We start from the raw sequence: 23,578 nt of genomic DNA on the forward strand, positions 1-23,578 counted from the left end.
TGTATCTGAAAAACTTTAGGAATATATTATTACGTATTATAATAGAAATTGAGGCCATGCGAGAATGTAAGATTCAGTCTCTAAAAAGTCTTTAATATACTTTCATCGTTTTGTACATACGTAGGTATATAATACACATACATGTAGACACTTCGTGATGCAAAATTTTAGAAAGCAGTCGAAAAAAATAACGCAACGCATCTTATATTTCCTTATGGCAATAGTAATACGCGGCGGTAAATAACATCTGGAATTATTTATATACAAATCTGTACACACGCGAGTCTCTTTTTTTTTTTTTTAATTTTTGTCAACTTTACTCATCTCATTTTTTTCCTCAACTTTATTCGGTGAAATTCTATCCCCTCTTGTTCTACTTTATTGCATTAATATATATTGCGTTTTTAAACATCTCGTGAATAATTCGTTCTATGTCCCACACGACCGAGCGCACCTGTTTTCCCTACGTTCTTTCTATCCAAGTAGAGGGTAACCCTTTCGTGCGATGAAAACTCGTGCCTGATATGCTCGCGAGAATACTTACATAGATGCGACACCTAGTTTTGAAAATAACGCGACTTTACAATACGTAATTTGATTTTCTGCAAAGAATCGTCTAATCTTTGTTTAGGTTGTATATGTATACGTCGGAGATTTGGGACCGGAAAGCAATCTAACTGTACGTGAAACGTGCGGTTTGAAGATATAATTTGTCTTGGCGCGTGCAGTAGATGATAAATAGAGGAAAATAGATTGGCGGGATATTTTATTGAATATTTCATCGCCCCGCTTTCGTACTCCTGTAGGTAATCTAAAACAGCCGAGTGACCCCCTTCGTTTATAATTATGACGCGTATAATAGTTGTCTTGTCTTATTCCGTGTCATGGCAGCAGCACTGCAATGGTACCAGTAGCAACAGTAGCAGCGGCAGTTCGTCACGGCGTTAGCGATGTGTAGGTATAGGTTATATAAAACAGAGAGAAGCGTTGCTCAACGAGCCTAGGCCTGACCCAATTGGCGCTTAAATAGCCCGCAGTGGCGGCCGTCACACGGTCTTCCGCCAGGCACGATCAATACTCGACGGTGTCTAAACGCGCGGCCTGCATCTTTTATGAGATACACATGCATATATACAGTAGGTACGAGTATGTGCGTATAGTCGTATATATGCCTATGGATTTCTCAACACGATTTCCCAAGGAGCGCGTAGATGGTGAAAATTTCTTCCCGTCTGCACCGCAACAAAATTCCGCGAATGACATTGAACACGTTCGAACCGTCCAACGGTTCTGTTTGAACACTCTTTGAGTTGATTTGCAATCACAGGAATGGAGTTAAGATTGTAACGTGGAAATTAATCGAGCGATGTTCGTTTTTATTTTATTTCTTTCCATTGAGCGGGGAAAGAATAAAGAGATAAGCTAATCAACGGATGAGTTTCAGCGCTATGCGGATAAAATTGAAATTCAGCGAGTGTAACGGGCAAGGCCGACAAGGAAATGACATCATGGTTGAGATCGGCGATAACCTTTAACTCTCGGTTCTACCATATCTTGACGTATTTTTTCATCGTACGTTCTTGTAACGAGTATCGTGTGAGGGCAACCCGTTGTTCGTGTTACATGCGCGTACATTTACTGTGATTATAAACGATCCTCGTGGAGCGACACACGCGGCTTCGTGGCCTCCACTCGGTGTACAATATGGTATGTTACGTACGTAACAGTCGACACGTGCAGCAGAGGAGATATACTATATGTGTATGAGTATATATACGAGTTGCGTATTTGGATTTCTTTATGTACACGCACAAACCGCGGATATAAAATGTATTTCTAAGGCACACAGAGTGTGTTCAGCTCGTTAAATTGTTACTCGGGTTGGTATTTGTTAGGGGCTGAAGTTTGTAACATTATTGTAATGATGCATCTTTGAAAAAAGTCGTTATTTTGCAACTTTGGGATTACTTGATATTCAGTAAACTGTTAATACAGCATCAACAAACTCGAATTTTGAAAATTCAACTTCTTCAGGTATTTTAAAGGTGCCAAATATTGATTCTTGTTTTACCATTTAGATGCATTAACGTTACCAACTTCAGTCCTCGTTTGAATACTGGATAATGTAGAATTCAGCTCCTACGCCGATGTCTGTTATTCTCAACTACTACTGTACGGTGAGCTACACCGTTAACAAAGAGCACTGATGTACTGCTGCTGCTGCTGCTGCGCGGTACACCTAGCTCTACTTACTCACAATGGGACCAGGTTTCGGGTGACCGTGTCGCGTGAGAAACATACCGAAACGCGTCCCGATTATTACACGTAATACAGTGTACCCCGTCTTCTTTCTCCAGTTCCAACACGAACGTCGAATATCTTATAATTTTCGAATCGCATAAATTAAGTAGCGGTTCGAAGAAGAGGAGGAAAAAAAAGATACCGCCACAGGGCCGATCTCGATACCCCGGGTTGCGAAAGAAATAACGAAACAACGAGAAGTAGCTACGAAAGGATCCTCTCGAATCGTTCAAGTAGATACCTTTCATTATCCCGAGGTGAGTTTTACCGCAGGTCAGCAATTAGCACGCTTGGGATACCCCCGTGTATTCATATCGCATATGTACACGCTCTTTTATTGGTAGCCGTGTCGAGCTTGCCTTTGCGTTGATCATTTATGCACAATACATACATATTCGCGTGTAGCCTACACGCAATGCGTGGAAACACATAGCAATATACTTACAAGCAGCCAACTTGTGTGTGCGTGAAGAGAACTGGGGATTTTCGTTCTTTCGTCGTTTGTCTCCTCCTCTCACTCCCTCTCTTGCACACACTCGGAGAAGAACAAAGAGCCGCGTCGACCGGCAATGCGGCAGCGCAACGCGCATGCGCGAGTCGCTATGTGAGTCAAGGACGACACGTGCGGCTCTGAGCGACCTACTTACAGCCTCACTTCGTGCAGGATCGGCCCGCTCTCGAGCAGCACCGAACACGAAAATAGGACGCGCACTTGGTACCAGTGGCTCCTCCCCCGTCGGCACTACTTTTTTCCGCACCGCAACACTTTTTCTTTTTCTTCTTCTTCTCACGTAGTTGTTATCCTTTTTCCGGTTATCCACTTCATCCACGGAAACTCCGCGCGTAGTTTACAAGCGATACGCACGGTCGTTGGTATAAATTTGAAATTTCTCATGCGTTACCTTCGCTTAAGATTCGGTTCTGAAACACCGCCATAGATTTCGTGAATAGACTGAGAAAAGCGTATTGCACTCGATATTTTTATCGAACCTCACGCGTATCGAGATAATCATCCTCGCATATCATTGCTACTTTATACTCATGGAGATATATTTTTTTCTAACGGTATAAGTTTTCTCGATCGGCGAATGAACCTGGTCAGAGCAGTGTGAGTGGCTGGCATGCCTGAGTACCGTACAATATTACAAGCGAGAGGATTGCGGCGAGTCGTGGCATGGCATGGCATGTAGCAATCAGCAATCAACGAGCGAACGTGTCATGAGATACGGAGTAGTAGCCGTACCCTCCTCGGTAGGGACCCGAGTATTATAGAGCACGAGATTACGGAGTGGGATTCGTAGTAGTGGTGGTATATGGTGGCATGGGCGTTAAATAGCGATTACGAAATCGCTCTCTTTCTCTCTCTCTCTCTCTCTTTCGCTCAGATAGGGAGTGGCGGAAATTACTATGGCAGCGGCCATTTTACCGTCCTACTTTCCACGTGGGAAATCGATGGAAAAATAGGTCATAGATGGCCGCGTGCGCGCGCGCGCTTTTCGGTTATCTCTGTGTAGGTGGCGTGGGAGGGCAAGCAAAATTTGTGCCAGCTTGAGTAGGGGCGGAGGGACTGGAGTCCGGGGCCGGGGTCAGTGGCGGAGGTGGAGTTGCTACGATCGGGAATAAAGGAGGGCGGAGAGCGAACGAGTAGGGGAAGGAAAAGGCCGTATTGCGGTGGGGCGATGCGATGGGGCGGTGGTCTTTCTGCGCGTTTCGTTTGGCAATCCGTGGCACTTGCCTTCCGGAGTTCGAACGGTGAGCACCTATCGCATTTTCCCGGGCCGTTGACCGAGCGCGCTGAGTGCCAGCGCGTCGCGCGCCCCTCAGGGGGGTTTTTCCTACCCGAAGAAAACCGGAAAAAAAACCATCAACGAACGAAAATTATCCGAGCTATTTTCCCCCTCCGAATCACGGCTGAACGTATAAGTAGAGCGCATTTGACGCGTGGTACGACCAGTTGCCGTTCGACCGCGCTTCGCGCCTGGCGTTCCGCTATCCGCGCGTCATGTCATGTGACTCTATCTCGCTCTCGCTATCTTCGTCTAGCGCGCGCGCGCGCGCGTGAGCCAACCAGGAAGTGAAACCGAGTGGTGGTGGACCAATGAGAGTGCGATATTTGTGCGAGAGTGCGCAAGGCTAGCATCTGGGTGTCCGGTGGTGGGAGATTGGCAGAGTGCGCCGGTGGCTAAGCGGAATACAACATCCTCGTTCGCCGCTGCCCGTCGAGGGGGTCGGTTCTCCGCGATCTGCTGCCTCGCTCGCAGGTTCTCTTTATCGTGCCCTCGCAATACCGCACGTAACACGAATAAACTTCCGTCGACTTGTACGCAATGCCGGGAATTCACGCTGAAGAAAGAGAAAAAGAAGTCGGTCAATGGGCAGCAGCGACTAGTTGTTAATAAAATATAACAAGTTAAATTACACAAATAATGTGATTTTTCTGTACATTAATAACCTTCTATAAATGATTTTTAATAAATTTCGTTATCGCATTCTACCAAAAAACCGTGTTAATATACCGTGGAATAAAATTACGGAAGACTACGTTGCGCGCAAGTGGTTCGGTTGAAACGGTATATAATTAATTTTATATCTATTTACCCGTTTTTTTTTTTTTAATCAGATCTCACCTCTTCACGTACATCGAAGCTCTGTAATATGCAGGCGACGTTCGTGATCCACGAAATTACTCTAATATCTAACTACTACGATCGAACTTAAGTCGGTGTGCCGCGCGTGAAGAACACGTACGGAATTATCGGCAACCAACGGTACTTCCGCATTGTTCGAATCTCACAACTTGGCGAACGAGAGACGCCATCTTGAATGCATCAAGTGGGTCACCGCGATTACTGACCACAGCTTTCTTTTTTTATTTTCGGATCGTAATTCTGTTCGAATTCCGTCTATTGCGTACACCGAAACTCGTGAGTTGTTGTTTTGTTTTTCTCCGTTTTGTTCCGGAAGACTGTTGATTACGGTACCTGTTCCATTCACAGTAACTGTGGTTCACATCCCCCCCATCAGCTGCACCCACCCTTCACCTGCAGAACTGGAACCAGTAGCAGTGCAGTTTTAAAATATATACATATACATATATATAATATTCGTGTGTTGTTGACCTAACGTGAAATTAATGTCGTGAAAACTGATTGTGCGCTGTTACATTTATAGAGTAAAACAAAAAGCAAAGATGAGAAAAAATTAAATATAAAACTGCGTCGCGTCACGGAAGAATAAATAAATATTGGGAATTTACTCTTGTGCATAGTAACTGGTAAAAAGAGAAGAGAGCGATAAAAAAAAAAGAAATATTTGAAACGTGTCATACACACACGCACGGAGATGACGTTTGCAAATGTGTATCTATATATTTATCTAACTCTACCTATTGCCGTCCGTTGTTCTTCTACTGGGTAAAGATGGCCGCCCGGTTCGCCGTAGCTGGTGGTGTGGGGCAATCGAGTAGAGTGACGCAATCATCACGTGACGAGGCCGTGGCTAGTCGTCTTTTTAGCCAGGCTAGTGTGTGATCTAGCATTTTACCGATCGGACGTCGAAGGGAAGGACGACGAGTTGTTCTCACCCGCCGCAGCAGCTAAAGAACAAAGAAGACATATATCGTCCGCTACATTTTTATATTCCGTCGCTGGGTCAGTGGGGGTGAGAAACTGGCTTGGCTCTGCTTTAGCAGTCAGTCTTTTTCTCTCTCCTATCGACACAATGACTTATCATCCGGCAGAGGTACGCCCCGTTTTTTTTGTTTTTCTGTTCTTCTTACGCGTATATATGTAAATGGTATATATATATACACATATAATGACTGTATTGGACAGAAAAGATGGAGTTGTGCCCTGTCGATGCTTTGCGCCCAAATATTCGAGTCACGTGTACGATAGCGTGATTAAAGGCCAGACTCAGCAGTGAAAACTGTGTTTCCTTTGCTGTCAGAATTGCAGAGGCTCTGGAATCATGGAATCCACTGCAGCGAGTTTTAGCCAGACATCAAATGAAAAGATATTAACATTTCAAGATATACGCTCCGTAATTGGTAATTCGTTAGAAGAAAAGTCCTGCGATATTTATTGTTATGTATAAAGCAGTGTGTGTGGAGGTGACGATTTGCCTGTGTGTTCTCTTGTACGCAAAATCGGAATAACATTACCAATATGGAAACGCAAACGGAGATAATTATAATAACGCTGATACCTGCAAAGGTTGGTTTTTGGTGTATGCTGCAATGAACCATTCTCTCAAAGCTTGCCCCGCCAACATTATCGTACCTACCGCGTACTTTCTAATCCGTTGAGTTGGTACATGCAACGTACCGCGTTGTATACTTTCGTAACAAAACGCAACGCTGCATGGCGGCAGACGTGGTAGTGGTAGCGGAAGGCGATTCCGCTCCTCGGCATCTGTGTCGAGAGTAAAAGTCACGTAGTTTCGAGTTGTCCCCTCAAATCGGCGGGAAAATAAAACCGAGCGTGGGTTGGAGGATTCAAGAAGCATTAGTTTTGCCGCAACTTCTAACTCAACCAACATGATCGCGCACTGTTCGGAAGATACAGTATATGTAAATACGCAACAGCTATACAATGTGAGAGCTGGAAAGTGAAATTGAGAAAGATGAAACGAACCGTTCAGAAAACGTATACACACCTTAGAGCGGCAACTCGCACTCTCGAAACACCGGCTTTCCTCACGAGGCTGAAGTTAGTAACGAAATAGCGTAACGAAACATTGACGGGGGGAAAAAATCACTAATTTGCAATTTTTTTACTGATTTTGAAGTGCCTAAGTTTTGCAAATATGAATAACATGTGCCTTATTACAATTTACTGATTTCAGAGATTCCTAAAACTCCGAAATAACCGGTTTCCCGAAACAAGAATCATTGCAATAACGTCACTAACTCAGCCTCGTCTTTCCTCGTAATTCTTCTCCCGACGCTTATTACACGTATACCATGCATCTCGAATATACATAGAACTACTCAAGAACAAAACGAGCAGCATGTGTTTGCGTTGATGTGGGGGCGGGGGGGGTTGGCTGTGTGGAAATCTGGCGCTGGTTCCACTTCGTGTGCGAATGACGCTGGACGATCGGGGAGGGGGGATCTTTCGAGCATCTCTTTCGCACACGTAGGTACCGCGTATGTGTGCAGATGTGCTGCCCGGTACGCGGCGAGAGAGAAGACGGAATTTTTTCGGCGAACGTATATTATACGCGTGTGCGGAGAACCGCCATTTTCTTCTTCTCCTCGGACCGGCCCGAACCGACCCAACCTGACGCCGACAGAGTACGACGGCCATCTTTGCCACGCGGCACCTAGGAAATCGAATATTTCCAAGGCACCGATACACCCGTTTACCTAACCTCACCTAACCCTAACCCTAACCTTACCACCTACCGTTCCGCGAAATCCTTATGCACATGCACACGCGTTGACTTTTCCAGTGCCCGCGGATATGCATCGGAAATTAATTTTTTTTATTGTAATGGCATGGTGTGTATTATATCTTTTTGTACGGTTTTGGATACGTGACTTTCGTAATTCGTTTATTTATCTGCATCTCAGTATACTTGGAAATTCGTGTCCACTCCAGGTTGTCTTCTAGTACAACTAGGGTGTGACTTTCTTCCGCGCTATTCCCAAAGAAAAGAAAAATTAATTTGATATATTCACTAAAATTTCAATTAGTTCGAGCTGAGGTTATTATACCACTCTCGTTTTCAATACTGCTAATTTACGATAATCGAATGGCTGCAAATATTATCAACTGAAAAAGTTCAAAGTGATATCGCAGAAAACACATCGCGCATACCCCGCATTAAACTGAAAAATTTTATACAATTTGTTCAGACTTTTATACTCGGTGACGCATATTGGTATGGAACTGTATGAAACAACCGCACAATGAATATTATACGATAACTTGGTGATAGAAACTTCTTCAAGGAAACAAATTAAAGCCTGAACTCCAATTTGTAATTTGAGACTTCGATTAGGCTTCCAAGATTCTTGGTTACAAAGATATTCGTGTTTGAAGATCAGGCAGAAATCGTACGGTTCTTAGTGCTTTGAATAACAACCATATTCAATACTACCTTCCGAAGTTTTAGGTTACATTGATGAATCAATTATTACAATGCACAAATTATAGTTCATCTTGAAAAGCGGAACGAAACATTGTTCGTGATCACAATTCAAATTGATCGTTCCATCCTCTCCGGACTCAGACGCATCGTTTGGATCGTTTTCTGTTTTTGTTAACATTAATTCCACTTCTTCTAATGATCCAAGTATTGTAGTTCTTTGTTTTTAAGTGATACCCGACGCTTTGTGAGTCATTGTCATTATAGGTCCGAGAGTGAAGAGGAATCTAATGAAAATTCTTGATTACATAGTGATTTATGAAGATTTCGAATTCAATGCGTAAAAGGGAATTTACGAATTTCAAACTCGACAGAAATTCATACTATCTTATTATAATATCTTCTTTGAGGCTTTGATCACAAATCTTGTACTTTATCTGAAAAACAAACGCCAATACGTAAATTACCAGAACAAGTAGAATAATCATTGTTTAAAAAAAGCCATGAAACGATCAAAACGATGAGTCTAATAAAACAATTTGAAAATATAAATGATTTCAAACTATTTGACGTGCAATGTAATGGTTGTTACATCAAATAAATAAATATGTGTTTTAAAATGTCCGATTTATTTCATCTTGAAATGCAAATATCTTTGTAGCAGTTGACAATCGCCAACTATTACAATTTCGTATCTACGATGACACTTCATCATTTCTACGTCGTCAAACAAAGCTATTTAAATTCTATTGGAACAAAAAGGGCCTTATTTCGTCAATTGGTAAAATTATAACTGACGATGATTTCTATAGGAACCAAAATGGCTATGCATACGTAGCATTGGAAAGGGAAAAGGAAGTAAATAGATACAGGCAAAACTACGAAATTCTTGGTCGATTATTGCCAACAAAAACTTCATGAGATTCGAAGTGATTGAAACCGTGTTCTCATACGAGTGCTCGTTTCTGTCTAACGAAAATGTCAATAATTACCCGAAATTCGTACGCAAGCATTTACTTATCTTTTACTTCTGTTAGGGTTAGTGTACCAGTTATGAACACGTTTAGACCCAATTATTAACCCTTTTATTTTGCAAAATTATAAATTAACCGGACAAATTGTGCATTCCTCGATGACTAAAACCAATTGGTCGAAAGTTAAGGTCGAAGGTTAAGCGTAAAAATTTGGAAAATTTCGACTGGCCGTCAAATGCTTAATTTAAGTTTCACAGCGTATTAATTTTCTCATACATGTCATAATTCGCCGTGGTATACACAAGGTGTGAGTGTGTGTGTGTGTGTGCGATAACCGGCGTCGTCCAAGGCCTCCATACACATACACGCCAAGGGTAATGAAATTGAAGTCCATCATGATACGTTCCATACATCTATTATATTACATAAGTAATACAAACGAGGCGTGTAAAAGACATTAAAATTATAATATAAACAGCGAGGTCGCGAGCACCGATGTTGTCGACACTCTGTAATACATATTACATATATGTTACATTGCGCCAGCAATAAATTTAGAAAATTGAATGAGAAATTCAAAAAATTGAAACGCAATGACGATATAATTTAATAATAATAACAACGACAGTAATTGTGTTATACGAAAGGGCAATTTATTTATTGTCCAATCCTAACAAGACCACCACCACCACCGAGTGGCCGATTCGAGTCGTCCACCTACGTCTATGTATAATCGAAGCCTTATCAGGCAATGGGGAAATGGCGAATTCTGCGTGTAACACGCGCGTGTATAAGTGTGTGGAGAAATAAACATATATCGTGCAGATGTAAAGGCACAACGCATCGGGACGCTTTGCCGGTGTGCAAAATCGTTGACCGTGAGAATATTCAACTCGACCGTTCTTGCGGCGAAGCGCGTGCGGCACGTGCAACGATACGTAAGTATGCGTTGCTCGTGCGTATGTTCTTTTTATTTTACACACGCACATACGTGTCTACACATTAGCGCCGTATGCGTATAACGTATGTATTATCTACGCGATCTATGGGGCGAGTGTTTAGGCGCAGCGATAAGATTGCCACAAGCATCCGCCGTCTTCTAATTCGCAAAACCAACTGCGCCCAGGCGCCGTTTTTAACCGTTCGTTGGTGGCCACCTAGGAAGAATTCTTCCTAGTCGTACTTTTTCTGGAATGGTTGCTCGACTCGATTTCTCGTTGTTTAGTCATTTTTATTTATTGCGTGACTAAATATTTTATTATTCCGACTGTCGGGATACCGAAAAGAAACCTCAAACTAGCTGCCAAGAAATTTTTAGAATTTCTGCTCATTCCTAAGTAGGTAAAAAACAGCCCAGAACGAATTCCTCCTAGTTGGCTAACGAAGGGTCAAATCCATGGATGATAAAAGTACGATTAGACTGCATACGAGTTAGAGTATGTAACAAAGTGTAGGATTTAAGTCGATCGAAATCTTTAGAATTGTTCTCTTCTGTACAATGTATGATTGTGTACACTGTTTAAAATAAATGTGTTTTTAACTATTCAACATTGCACCGTGAATTTCAATATTATCACCTTTCATCTTATCTTGCTGAAATGTTTATACATTGGCAAGCGTATTTTTATACATCCTATTTTATATGCTTTCCAAAGTTCATCCGAGCAAGAATTTCGACCAATACTCGTCCTACTTTGGTCGTAATATCGTCAATGAAGTTTTTTCACAAGTTTACCTATCCGCAAGGAAAATATCTATTTCACTATATTGAACAAAAGAATAAAATGTAAATAAACTAGGAATAATTATTCTCGTTTGAAATCTCTAACGTACGGTATTTTAGAACGAATACCGATCACGTTTAGCTGCCGAAATCCACAGAGCGTCGCGGAATTCGCGGTACACGTAATCTATTTTTAGTTACTGTAATACTATATCTACGTTAAACCCAGGAATTTCTATGTATCTAAAATAGGCATTCGCATCCCTGCACATGCTGTTTGTTAATGAATAACTACAAGTACGTTACATGCGTACCAAAAATAAGGTCTCGCGACATAAGCTAGCAGCTACGCGGTCCAACACTAACAGACAATCTTTCATCTACACAGTCGCATTGGAATTCTGCAATTATTAATTCGCAACGATTGTGCGAATTATAAGCGTTGAATTGCGGTTATAATACGTAGGTATATATTAGGAATGTATTAATACGTTGCTCCGATTAGCGTTCTGTTTGCAGATCGCAGCACTTTTCACTTCATGTATCCTGCCAGTTATACGTATCATTTCCGCCGTTTTAGTCCAACGACCTTACGGAGTGAACTGCAGGCAATACACGTATGTACATATATACATATCCATATATATATCCATATATATGTGTGTGCGAGCACTTTCCGTGCCGTGAATTCTCAGTTGGTAGCCGTCCATCTGCAGAGGTGAAGTCATAGCTAAACGACTTTTGCCGTCATTTTGTTTTCCATAAAACATCGCTCGATAATAAGCAAGTGCCGGAAATGAGCGTGCAGTTATAATGAAACGGCAAGCGTGTTAACAGCGCGCGGCCATCTTGGTTTTGTATTAGCCATGGTTTCAGTTCGGATGTCTGATATTTTTTTTCATTACACCTACAACTTTAGCCTGCAACCGAACTGTGAGATGTTTGAGATACGCGAAACGCATTTGCAACAGAATTAAAATCATTTATGATATTAATTTTGGGTATATTATAATACTAGACGGTTTCAGAAGATAAATGTTTAAAAACGTCATATAAAATTATAGGAGTATCGCGTTGCGTCAGCTTGCTGATCAAAGTGCAGTAATATCGCTAATCTATGTATATTTGCAATGGTTCGGGCCGCAATCAACATTATATATTTAGTTGGCTTATTGCACCAACCGCGTCGCGGTAAACGAGAAACTTCCTCATCTCCAGAGAACGAAACACGAAACTGCACTTATAGGGTGAAATCACCCGTTTGCCCGCCTTTCTATTGATCTAGCAGTCATCGTATATAAAAGACGTGAAAGATCTCTCATATATTATAAAATGTACAAGGTTGCCGCGTCAATCATCATTATTGTAAAAACAGTCTTGCTACCGACTTTAAACTGTAAGCACGCATTTTACCCGTTAAACAATTTTTCTCCAAACATTCAATTTTGCTACCTGATAATTCGTTTAATAAGCTCACGAACCCAATTATTAATTCTGCAACGCCCAGTCCGTTACAATATGTATACCTACTAAAAGCTCGCTGCATATAATGTGATGCAAAAACCTACAGCTGTCCACATTGCAGGCACGTCATATGTTACATACGGATACCTATACGTGCGAACTGCAGACACCCTTTTCGGTGGATCTAACCTAACCTAATCTCTTATAATTCAGCAACCGTAATCAGATACGCTTAAAAACTTTGATCGCAACGCGTTCGCAGATATACGAACTTACAAAGCCTCGTTTTACGGACGGCAAAACCTAAGCTAATCTCGCCACCTGCACGGCGAACTCGGAGTGAAAATTAATAAATTAAATAATTCTCGTCTTCCATGTACGCGTATATTATTCATAAAAATGTGGACATATACTGTGACCTTGTGTATATACTGAAAAAGCGTACCTATATATGTTACATTATACACGGTGGCAAACTAATTTTCGGGGAAAAGGTGACTCAGCGCCGTGAAGTTTATGATTCCAATTACTAACCCGCGCTAGCTGAACTTCTGCTGCATATATGTATACATATAGTCGCGTATAGTGACCGCAGAAATGGGGGAATGAGGAAACAAAGAACAATACGAGTTTCAAATAAAAAGTTTTGCAGAGTTACCAACTTAACCCTTCTCATCAATGGTGATGTGGGTCAATTAATTTGTCCGGTTTGGATCGGCTTCGCATAATCTCGTGTATAATTATAGGATAATTCCTAATTATATCTTAGCCGTATTGTCACAGTAAACGACTAATCAACGGTTTCATATCATGAATAATAATTACTTATTCTTATCCCGCAACACCTTGGCAATCATTCATAAATCTTGGGTACACATGTGGTATACGTATAATTCGCGTCGCCGCGTGGGTAAAAAGCTCGAGGCTGCCGGGTGGCAACCGCGCCGGCAACGTGGCAGACATTTTGAATTGGTCCTCGAGTTCGCGTCCCCCTTTCTCCCCGGTTTAGTATACCATATGTATGCTTACAACGTAGGTAGGTATACATATAACGGGGTTTATATAAGCAATCCGACGGCTCCGCAATGGCAGCAAGAGGAACAGCAGCAGCAGGAGGAGGAGCAGGAACAGCGACCTAGGTTGCGGATCGCGGAAAGAGAATTAGTCTGCGCGTGTTATACGAAGAAAAGAAAGATAGACGAGAGGTGGAAAAAAAGAGCGCGATTTGAGAAAAATAAGGTGAAAAAGTTTGAGAGAGGAGGGGGGGGCCGCAGCCTGGACTCGAATGGACCGGATCCCTTTTCAACCGCGTGAACTTCGCTACCAAAGCGGCGCGTCGGTTCGTCCGCAAAAGAATTCACGGAGATGACGTCATGCTGCGCTGCCTCGGCGTTATTCACCAACAACGATGGTCGGGAGCAAGCCGAGATGCTCCGTTGGAAAAGAAGGATCGTTAAACGTTTCTACGTTCGCACATCTACACGCGTACATTGTCTATGCCGCGCGCTGCTGGGAGGAACGGATCGGAACGGAGCGGAACGGAACGGAGCGAAACGCGGCTTTGGCGAACCTCCAGTTGTCGGGAGAGGGGAGGGGGGGGGAGGGTGGAAAGTTGGTGTGACGCCGACGGTTGGGTGAGTTAGCCTTGAACAGCTGGTGTGGACAAGAAATCATCCGTGTGTGTTTCTCGCACGGCGTAGGTATTTCCGAACGCGAAACTAGAATTCGCTGCTTTTATACGGATGATACACTCGTTATATTTCTATTTGTATGCATATGCATCTCTCCCTGTGAATAAACGACACTAAATATGTATGTAAAAATGCAGATAAACGCGACGCCACGTGCCTTTACAGGGAAATAAAGAATCTTATAGATATAGAAGATATATTATATACTATTGACATTATTTATAGTGGTACCTTGATATCGCAATCGTGATCGGTTCAGACTGATTACCGAACCGGTGATCAGCTTGACTTGTCGATTTTACCTGCAGTGCATACAAGGAATATGCATTAAATAGTTCATGAGAAAACATAATTTTTTTTTGTGCTATAATTTGTTTTCCCGACTTTAATCTTCCATGATATAAAGGTTTGAGAGAAAAAAAAAAAAAAAAGAAAACCAATTTCGAAACGAGTTAATTGAAAAATCTGAAAAAATTTGTCTGATATAAATCTGAAATTCTGACAACGAACGTAACGATAAGAATTTTTCGAGTAATATAGTTGGGTGTATATAATCTATGCCACAATAAACTTGCAACCTTTTTCGGAAGTGATTTATTATTCGGGGATCAAGAAATGACTAAAACAAAACTGATTTTCACACAATGATCAAGCGATCTATTATTGTACAAGTTATATTCATTACCCGAAATATTTCCCAGTTTTATTTATATCTTGGGACAGCCCAATATATATTATACGGAATTAGGAGCGACGAAAATGATCGAATTGGAGACACTGGTCGGTTCGGGATAAAATTGCAGACAGTCGAGCAAAAAACTTGCCGGTGACGTGCGTTCTAATTGTGTATATAAAATAAGCGCGGAGCGCGGCATAGAAGGCAAGTGGGTTTGTGGTTCCAGTAGGTATGTACACACGACATGTGTACCTAATATCCGCGTGGTTCTGGATAAACCTGTAACTAACTGGGCGGCAGCGGTCGAGGGGCGGCGTAACATCCGCACGGTGACGCAACTGCAGCGGCAACAGCAGCAGATCGTCGAGGACGCGTTGTTATACGCTAAGAGATCATTTTATAGATCGATGGATCTCCACGGCGTATGCAGTACGATAAGAAATATTATTGTTACATAGGGTGAAATCACCCGTTTTACCCACTTTTTAACGATCTGGTAGTCATCGTGGATAAAAGAATTTTATAAACGTCTTATGTCTTAAAATGAATAAGGTTGCTGTTGTTGCTTTTCAGCGGCTTCTACGTTATTCCGTAACGTCTTGAAACGTTACAGTATATTGTGCAACAAGGAGGCAAACTCGGTCTTTTCGGGTTGAGCGTAAGTTTCCAATATAATGAGTCGTGGATGAGCCGGAGACGAATATTGAAAATACGCGAGGCGAAAAGATCGTTGCCTCCTTGTTGCACACGATTCTTTATATAACAAGAGTACGTTACGCGTTTTTTCACGAAGCACGAAATTGAGGTTAGGGTCGCGTAACGTCAGATTTGTTCGCGTCAGCGCATGCGCGGAGTACGGAAATTACCACTTTCAACTCCTAGGACTTACAAGTGGTATTTTCGGTACTGCGCACATGCGCATTCGCAGACTCACTCAACTGTCACAGAAACGGGTACTTTGCGTACGGATGGAAAAACGCTTAAAACATGCTCGCGTTGTAGAAAAGCATATAATCCGTAGGACGAATTCCCAGTGTAGGTAGGTATAATCGTCTGTAGGAAAAATCTCTCACGGACAATACACATTATACTTGTTATACTCATCTTTGTGCAGCCAGTAATGCCGCATATATACATGATGGAGTTCTCCTTTGGGTTGCAAATATTATTATACCCTTGCTCTTTGAATTGCGATCACGTAATCCGTGGGGTATGTATGACATCACGCGTCGACGATCATGGCGTTAGATATATTCACATACCTATGTACAAAGCTTTAACTTCGCGATGCTAACTAACTCGAGTTTTATAACAATTTTCTGCGATTTATAAATAATATTAAATATGTTTCCAAAGTAAATATCCTTAAAAAATTCCCGCAAAGAATCGTGTATTACAACGGACGTGTAATTTTTATTTTACTTAGTAAATTAGGATTCATTTGTATTTATTATTTGTTGTTGCGTAAAGGCTACAAGATAGCTCGCAGCACGTTAGTATAAACAATTGATGCGACATGATCGAAAATGGAGAATTGTCGAAATATCGTGGTGCGCCTGTATCCGGCGTCCCTAGCCGTCAACCCCTAACCCCCAGAGGAGTGTAAGCATCGCCCTCTGCACCCGGGTCAGATATTCAAGATGGCGTTAGGCATCCTGAAACGCGGGGGTGCGTAGGCCACGCCCTGGCCGGGTGCCCGCTCGGCTGTTTGGTTATACGGCCATCTCCCGATCGTGGGGGTGAAACTCTAGTCCCGTCCCATCACGTCCCATCACCTCCCGTCCCACGGAGAGCGCACGAAACCCTCCGTCGACTAATGCCTCCGCACCACGCCAAGGATACCCCAAGGACACGTGTAGAGGAATAGCTGGCTGGCTAGAGAGGGAGAGGGGATGAGGAGCAGGAGGAGGAGGAGGAAGAGAGAGGGAGGCATGAGTCGCGGAGAGAAGAGGAGAGCACGCTGCGCGAGTATAACATTTGCCCGCCGGGGACCGGAAGTCGCTGTAATCTGCCGGCACACATATGACGCTGCGAATATGGTGGAGGTGTTACGCGAGAAGCTGGGTTCACGAAGCTTTCTGCGTGCGGGAACGGACGCGCGGTTTCTCTTTGAGAGGTGTATAGGTTATAGAGTTACCGTACAAGGTTGGCAGGCATGCGATGCAGGTACGTACGTACCTACACATTCACGGAGGGACAACGAAGCGGGAAACTGGGATGGATGTGTTTGGTTTGTGATTAGATATAGACGACGCAACGCCCCCAGACGGCGATACACGCGTGCATAACACGCGTAGGTACGTACGCGTTTCGATTACGTTCTCAAAGTGTGCGGACAGCACAATTCTGCCATGTGTCTCTGTAGGGCATTAGCTCTGATATAAGTAGGGCGCAACTGCAGGGCCGCAAGTAGGACGAGGTGGTGGGGCACCGACGGCCCAGTAGCCTTAATTCTGCAGTCTGCCTAGCTTATAATACGACGGTTATACGGTGGCAAAATGGCGTCGTCCTCGCCTAAACCGCGCGACTATTTTCAGCTTACGTGTAACAGGAATTAGTAGTCAGCTATTGTACTTTTGGATATTTAAAACCTGGCTACTTTTATTACAGCTAACCGATGTCGTTTGCACTTTCGAACGGTGGGGGGTCAACAGTCGGAAGAGTCGATATTCGGAACGGCCGATGTATATCGAAATTTCAAACATGCGAAAATAAAAGAACTAGAGATGAATTTTTCGAAATCTTGATTTTTAAAAGTGTCACTCATTGGTATGTTTGAAATTTTGATATATGGGCCTTTCCAAGTATTAATCCTTCCAAGTTTTGACACCCACCTCTTTCGAACTGTTCAGAATGTCATTTCTGTGAAGGTTACAATCGAATATGATAACTAGGTATGTCTAACTTGTAGAGTTATTACTTACGGTATGGTTTGAAGACGGCTGACATTGTTTGAACTAAGATTCCAATCGGAAGTAGTCCTTTATGGCTATATCTTCAGACGTGTCATAAATCTTTTGATATCAAGAATAATTCGTATCATACACATTGCATGAGTTGAGCGTGAAATGGAAATCAAGTTAAAATTTAATGAACAGTCAAAGGGACACCCCATTAATATTCTGACAGGGAGAAAATTCTGATGTATTTGGTATATTAATTGTCACCTCATCTGTGAAAACATCGAATTTTCTCGTACCTACTTCTTACTTGAATGTGTTAAAACCCAAGTACGTTTTCATTGCGATACGTTATCGAAAATTTCACACTATCATACCGAATAAAGCCCTGCGAAGGTTGGAGCGACTGAACAAAACAGAACGAACTCTAACGATAATTGAATTCATGATGTGTACGCCAAGACTTCCGGATCACGAACGCGGGATGTGACGTAAGATATGAAATACGTGTCAGCGTAACTCGCTGCGAAATAATTAAACGAGCCGTAACAGCTTACCCATGCCGTAAGTTACTTCTGGGCGAATCACCCGTATATTGTGTACAGTGTAATATACACAGCATAATTCGAACAGGTTCGATGTAACCTCCGTGACGACTTTTAGTCGTTCTATCTTATTCTACGATACCGTTCAACTGTCGTAAGATTTAAAGTCTGTAACCCAATTTGCATAGAGAAAAACCTCGTGTGACTGTATATTGTGTAAAAAGTAAAGATATGTAGGTACATACCCTCGGATTGATTCTGACACGTTCAAGGCCACCAATGGCGTCTGTTTTCGACGCCAAGCGAGTGGTGTATCGGACTCTACCGCTGGTCTTGAATGCGTCCGAATTAATCGAAAAGTCTGTACATGCGAGTCTACAGGGGATACTATAGGTATAATGTATGGCGTTATAATGTACAGTAAGTTCGGCGCAGTCGCAAGGTCAACTACTTGACTGAAATTACTGTACTGCACAGTCAGTTTGGATGGATCACCGTAGTGGCGCGGCAATTCAGGATATATAATACGGTTGCCGTCAGAGAAAAGAAACGAGAAAAGAGCTGAGACCCTCGACCGATCGGAAAGAAGAATGGCAAAAATGAGAAAAAAAAGAATGGAATTAACTTCGCGTCACCGCTCAAACTTCGTTCTCGTAATTAATCTGCCTTTTACGTATATATATATATATATATTATTATGTATCGTTGTATTAATGTTTCTTTTTCTGCTGGCAATTTGTCGATGCAACAATATCTTCCACACAGCTTGCAAGGACCGATATTAAGAGGAAAGAAACAGAAAGTATAGAGCAGCAATGCGGATAGATTGCGAGAGAGTGTCACGTGATAGGTTCTAAAACAACAGAATAGCGTGAAAAATTGCAACTTTGTATCATAAAATATTTTCAAAAAAGGTTCACATTGTTGTATATACATCGAATGAAAGAATCGGCATGTAATGCAAATAGATATCAATTACTCATAGAGAATACCGGTATTGGGTTTTGGGTAATGGCGAAATCGGAAATAACTGCAGAAGTAGGTACGCGTTTGTGGGAAAAGTTAGGTTAGGTTCAGGACAGGGTATCCCTTTGCAACACAGTGTCTAGTATATGAGACAACTCTTTTGAATCGGTTATTCAAGTTTGACATTCAATTTTTGAGATATCGCTGTCACTTTTTTTGCATAATTATAAAAAAGTTTATGGGAACTAGAAGAGTGGAACTTGGTAATTTCGTAAAAATTTCAAAATTCAAAATAGCAGATCCAATATGGCGGACTGAAAATATGAAAACCGATCTGATTTGCTTGAAATTTGCCACTCGGGCCGGTTTTCGAAGTCGATGAAATTGAATTCAATGTAAAAATTACAAAATTCAAAACGCGTAATGCATTTGAATTCCACCATTTTGAACTTTGAAAATTTCTCATATCCGACCCCGTTTAAAAAAAAAAAAAAAAAAAACCACCTTGTGCTCCCAGTTTCAAGGAACTTTACTAAAAAGGGAAAATGCATGCTTCAACGTGGTATACGTAGTTCGTCGATGTTTTGGGTTCCGGATGCGATCTCGCCCAGTGAGAATCGAGGGATAGAACATAAGCCGAAATAATGGCGGACGGTGAGGGGCTAGAGCTACGACAGCTACGGCTATGTTTAACCATGCCGCTGCGGGGGAGGCGAGGAGGGGCTGCCGCTATCCAAGGGGAGGGGTTTTTGCCGCCTGAGCGTGTGTGTTCAACACCGGTTTGCCTTGATCCTCCGAATAACCGGTCGTCTTGTTCTTACGTAAGCCGCACGCCTCGCCTCTCTATTTTCCTCCTTCACACATGCGAAGCATCCCGAGAGAAGTTATCGGTGCACGCCGGCGAGAGGGAGGGAGGGAGGGAGGGAAAGAGAGAGAGAGAGAGAGCGATAAAGAGGGTGAAGGAGGGGAGGGAGAGGAAGATCGCGAGATACACACTCTCTTCTAGGAAAAATTCTCCGCCGCGCATTATGAGAGGCCTGAAAACCAGCGTCGTCAGCTCAGACCCGACGCTCCGCGACGCGCCAAGCGGGGAGAAACCGACGTCTCCGTGTATCATCTCCGCTCAAAGAACTATTGTCCCCCCCCTCTCCCCCCCAATGGTGATGTCATCCGCTTTGCAGAATATATCTGTATGGTAGTATGCGAGGGATATCGTATGTATATACGAACATCTAGAGTTTTTCTCGAAGTCTAACATTATTATCATCATTACGCCGCAATTCATAGAAGTTTGTCATAAATTTTTCACAGTATAATCTACTGCTACACATGTAAGTATATATATATATATACATATATATATATATGTTTATAAATTAGGGTGGTCCGTATATGGGGTGTTGACGACTGTTTGCTGCACCGACCACCAAATAAATTTCAAATGATTGAAAAAAATGATTGGCTAATTTTTTCAGATGTTTGTCTCGAATTTATTACAACTCCTCCCCGTGTTTAAAACAGACGTGTTGCAGATACGTATTGTCGGTATAATATATTTTATTTCACGAATAACAATGTTCAAGAAAATCTGTAACTGCGAGGTTTTAGTGGGGATTGGTGCTACTAACTGAGCTGACATTTTCATTCTTACAATAAAATGTATATATACCGAGAATGTGTCCGAAACACGTTTATTTCAAATGGGGAAATCCACTCTCTTACAGGCAAAGATTCAGAGTTGAGATAAAATTTTGAGAAAAATTAAAGTATTGTTTTTGAATTAATTGATACATCCTTACCCTTATGAATTTTATGTCAAAAATCCTTGTCTTTGTCAACGATAAAAAATCGTCGAGATTATGATACATCTACTGGCATGACCCCTGATCGACTGTATCCTATGATGAGGTAGAAATTAGTAACGTTATCGTAACGAAAAATTGGGGGAAAAATCGCTGTTTTATTAATCTTACAATAATATTTAAGGAACTAAGATTTCGAAATATGCGTGTCTTTTGTTTTAGCATGTTTTGTAATACGCGTTCAGCGACTAATAACAGGTATGTATACCGGCCACTTTTTGCAATAATTTCTATCAAGTTATTTTTAGATTACAATAGCCAATTTTTCGTCGCCGACTCCCCGATTACCGTTTTCATCGATTCTAAAATCACGTACGACAGCTAGGCACGACCTTACTGACAAAAACGTGGGTGTGCGTCTGTTACACACCGTAAAAATAAATTGACGGTTATTCTTCGATCTGCGGATCTAATTGCAAGTCAAAACATGCGGTGTTGTAACATTTGAAAGAGGTCAGGGAGGCTCTCAAGTATCTTTAAGGCATTTCTAAAAAGCCTTGTGATTTCTCACAGGTACATAAGTTGAATTTCAGTTAGCCCAAAGTCCTCTTCCTACAATCTCTGCGTAAATTATTATCACGCCTTGTTATCTAAATAACTATAACTATATTTTTCGATTGTGGTAAAAAATGAAACGAACTAAAAATTTCTCTCAGTGAATTACGAAGCCGTGCCAAATCTGTTCAGCCTGCAGATTTCAACCCTTCCGAAATTTATAGAGATAGATACGAAGTTTGACGTATGATTGGACGCGAGGCGCCCCCAGAGCGTATAACAAGTTCCGTAGACCGGAACCCGTTAATTGGAGAATTTTGTTCCTCCTGCGTACAACAACGCGCTTTACCATACGGTCAGCGGTAATCAATAACGCGGCTTTCCCTTGGCCCAAAATCCCCGTCTATAATGGATCTCGGCGTAAGCACATTTCAGGATATAGAACGCGTGTTATGTACGTATATATGCCCATGTCGCGAATCAATCACGCCACGAACTTATCCAATAACGTACACGTGTATATTATATACATATAACAACGTTCCGTGGTATACATCGGACATTCCACGTCAAATTAGAAGTTCGTGTACCTCACCCTCTTCGATTTTCATAATTTTTTAGTACGATGTTTACATCTACCCAAAAAGGTCTTGGATTTTTTTCACTTTTTTTTATTTTAGCAGGGGGTGAAATTTGAAAAAAACGTTAAAGCCTTGTTTAACTAAAAAAGTAGAGTAAACCTCAGAAACTGATTCTGCGTTGCAATAACCAAAAAACGATCGACGATAGCGCAAAATGGTTAGGCGTACCTCGTTTTTCCTAATTCCAACAATATTCAAACAGTTTTTTCAACGATTTTTCTCAGTGTCTGTTCACCGGTTTGTTTTTTATTTTTTAATCACTCGACTTTCACTGAATTATAATTACGTTCACGTGCACATACTCGACGGTATTTTCATCGGATGTATACTGTAACGGCTTTGCAAGCTTTGGTTAAAAAACAACGAGGAGGGAAAAAATTGGCCGGGACAAGGTCGAATCGAAGGGCGTAAATCTGCATTTATATATATATAAATACGTATCATTGGATAGACAATTAATAATTGCGCGTGCAGGGAGGAAGGCGTTAAACCGCGTGTACGCAGATATATTGGCTAATTGGCTTTGCCGTAAATCCGCGTGTACTCGACGCACGTACATTCAGTCATCGACTATACATCCGTGTATAGATGGTTGTGTACATCGATTGTACATACAAGCCTGCGTATACCTATACCTAGATGGACATGCGGATATTTATTGCGAACGTGCCTGTAACAATATCGGGTCTAATTGTAAACGATCGTTATGGGTATATGTACTATATATGTTACTATTAATTCGTTGTGCGGTATTTGCGCGGCTTTGTAATTTGTTATACACACGATTGAAATCGAACAATCGAACAACCGCAGTGCGTCTATAATAGTATTGATAAAGTTTGTAACCCTTTGAGTCGCAGGTTGTTGTGCCGGATCATCTTTTATAACAAGATACTATTCCGTGGTTTTTGCGATTACGATTTGGAATCAGATGTTGAAAATTGAAGGTGGCGGATCCAATATGGTGGACAAAAATTTCAAATTTGAGCGAATACGGTCAAAAAAATGTATGCAAGGGTTTTCCGGGTGGCTGATTGGATTTGCTACACTGAATTTTTTTAATCTGATTTCAGATTCGTAATCAGCGACCCCAAAAACCCCTGAACAGAGTTTTTTCTCCAGATTCGATCGAATTTGAAATCTTTGTCCGCCATATTGAAGCCGCCATCTCGAAATTTTAAAATCCGCTTCCAGCTTTGTAATCGGCGAGCCCAAAGATTTATAATTTATGTAACTTTCTCGGAAAT

At 41.9% G+C, this 23,578-nt stretch overlaps 2 long non-coding RNA genes across 4 annotated transcripts in view; one reads left to right on the top strand and one right to left on the bottom strand.

Annotated features, from left to right (window-relative positions):
* The window catches only part of LOC124298207 (uncharacterized), a 36,340-nt gene that overhangs the window by 2,408 nt on the left and 10,354 nt on the right, over positions 1-23,578 (top strand). The gene's annotated exons all lie outside the window — the stretch shown is intronic.
* Positions 5,148-23,578, bottom strand: part of LOC124298206 (uncharacterized) — a 39,856-nt gene continuing 21,425 nt past the window's right edge. For both annotated transcript variants that reach the window (XR_006906751.1, XR_006906750.1), the window contains exons 3-4: positions 5,687-5,896; positions 5,148-5,350 (exon numbers count right to left, since the gene is read on the bottom strand). This is a non-coding gene — a long non-coding RNA (uncharacterized LOC124298206). The remainder of the gene's footprint in view (positions 5,351-5,686; positions 5,897-23,578) is intronic.

Source organism: Neodiprion virginianus, chromosome 2, assembly GCF_021901495.1.
Source record: "Neodiprion virginianus isolate iyNeoVirg1 chromosome 2, iyNeoVirg1.1, whole genome shotgun sequence".
In the NCBI taxonomy this organism is placed as follows: domain Eukaryota; kingdom Metazoa; phylum Arthropoda; class Insecta; order Hymenoptera; family Diprionidae; genus Neodiprion; species Neodiprion virginianus.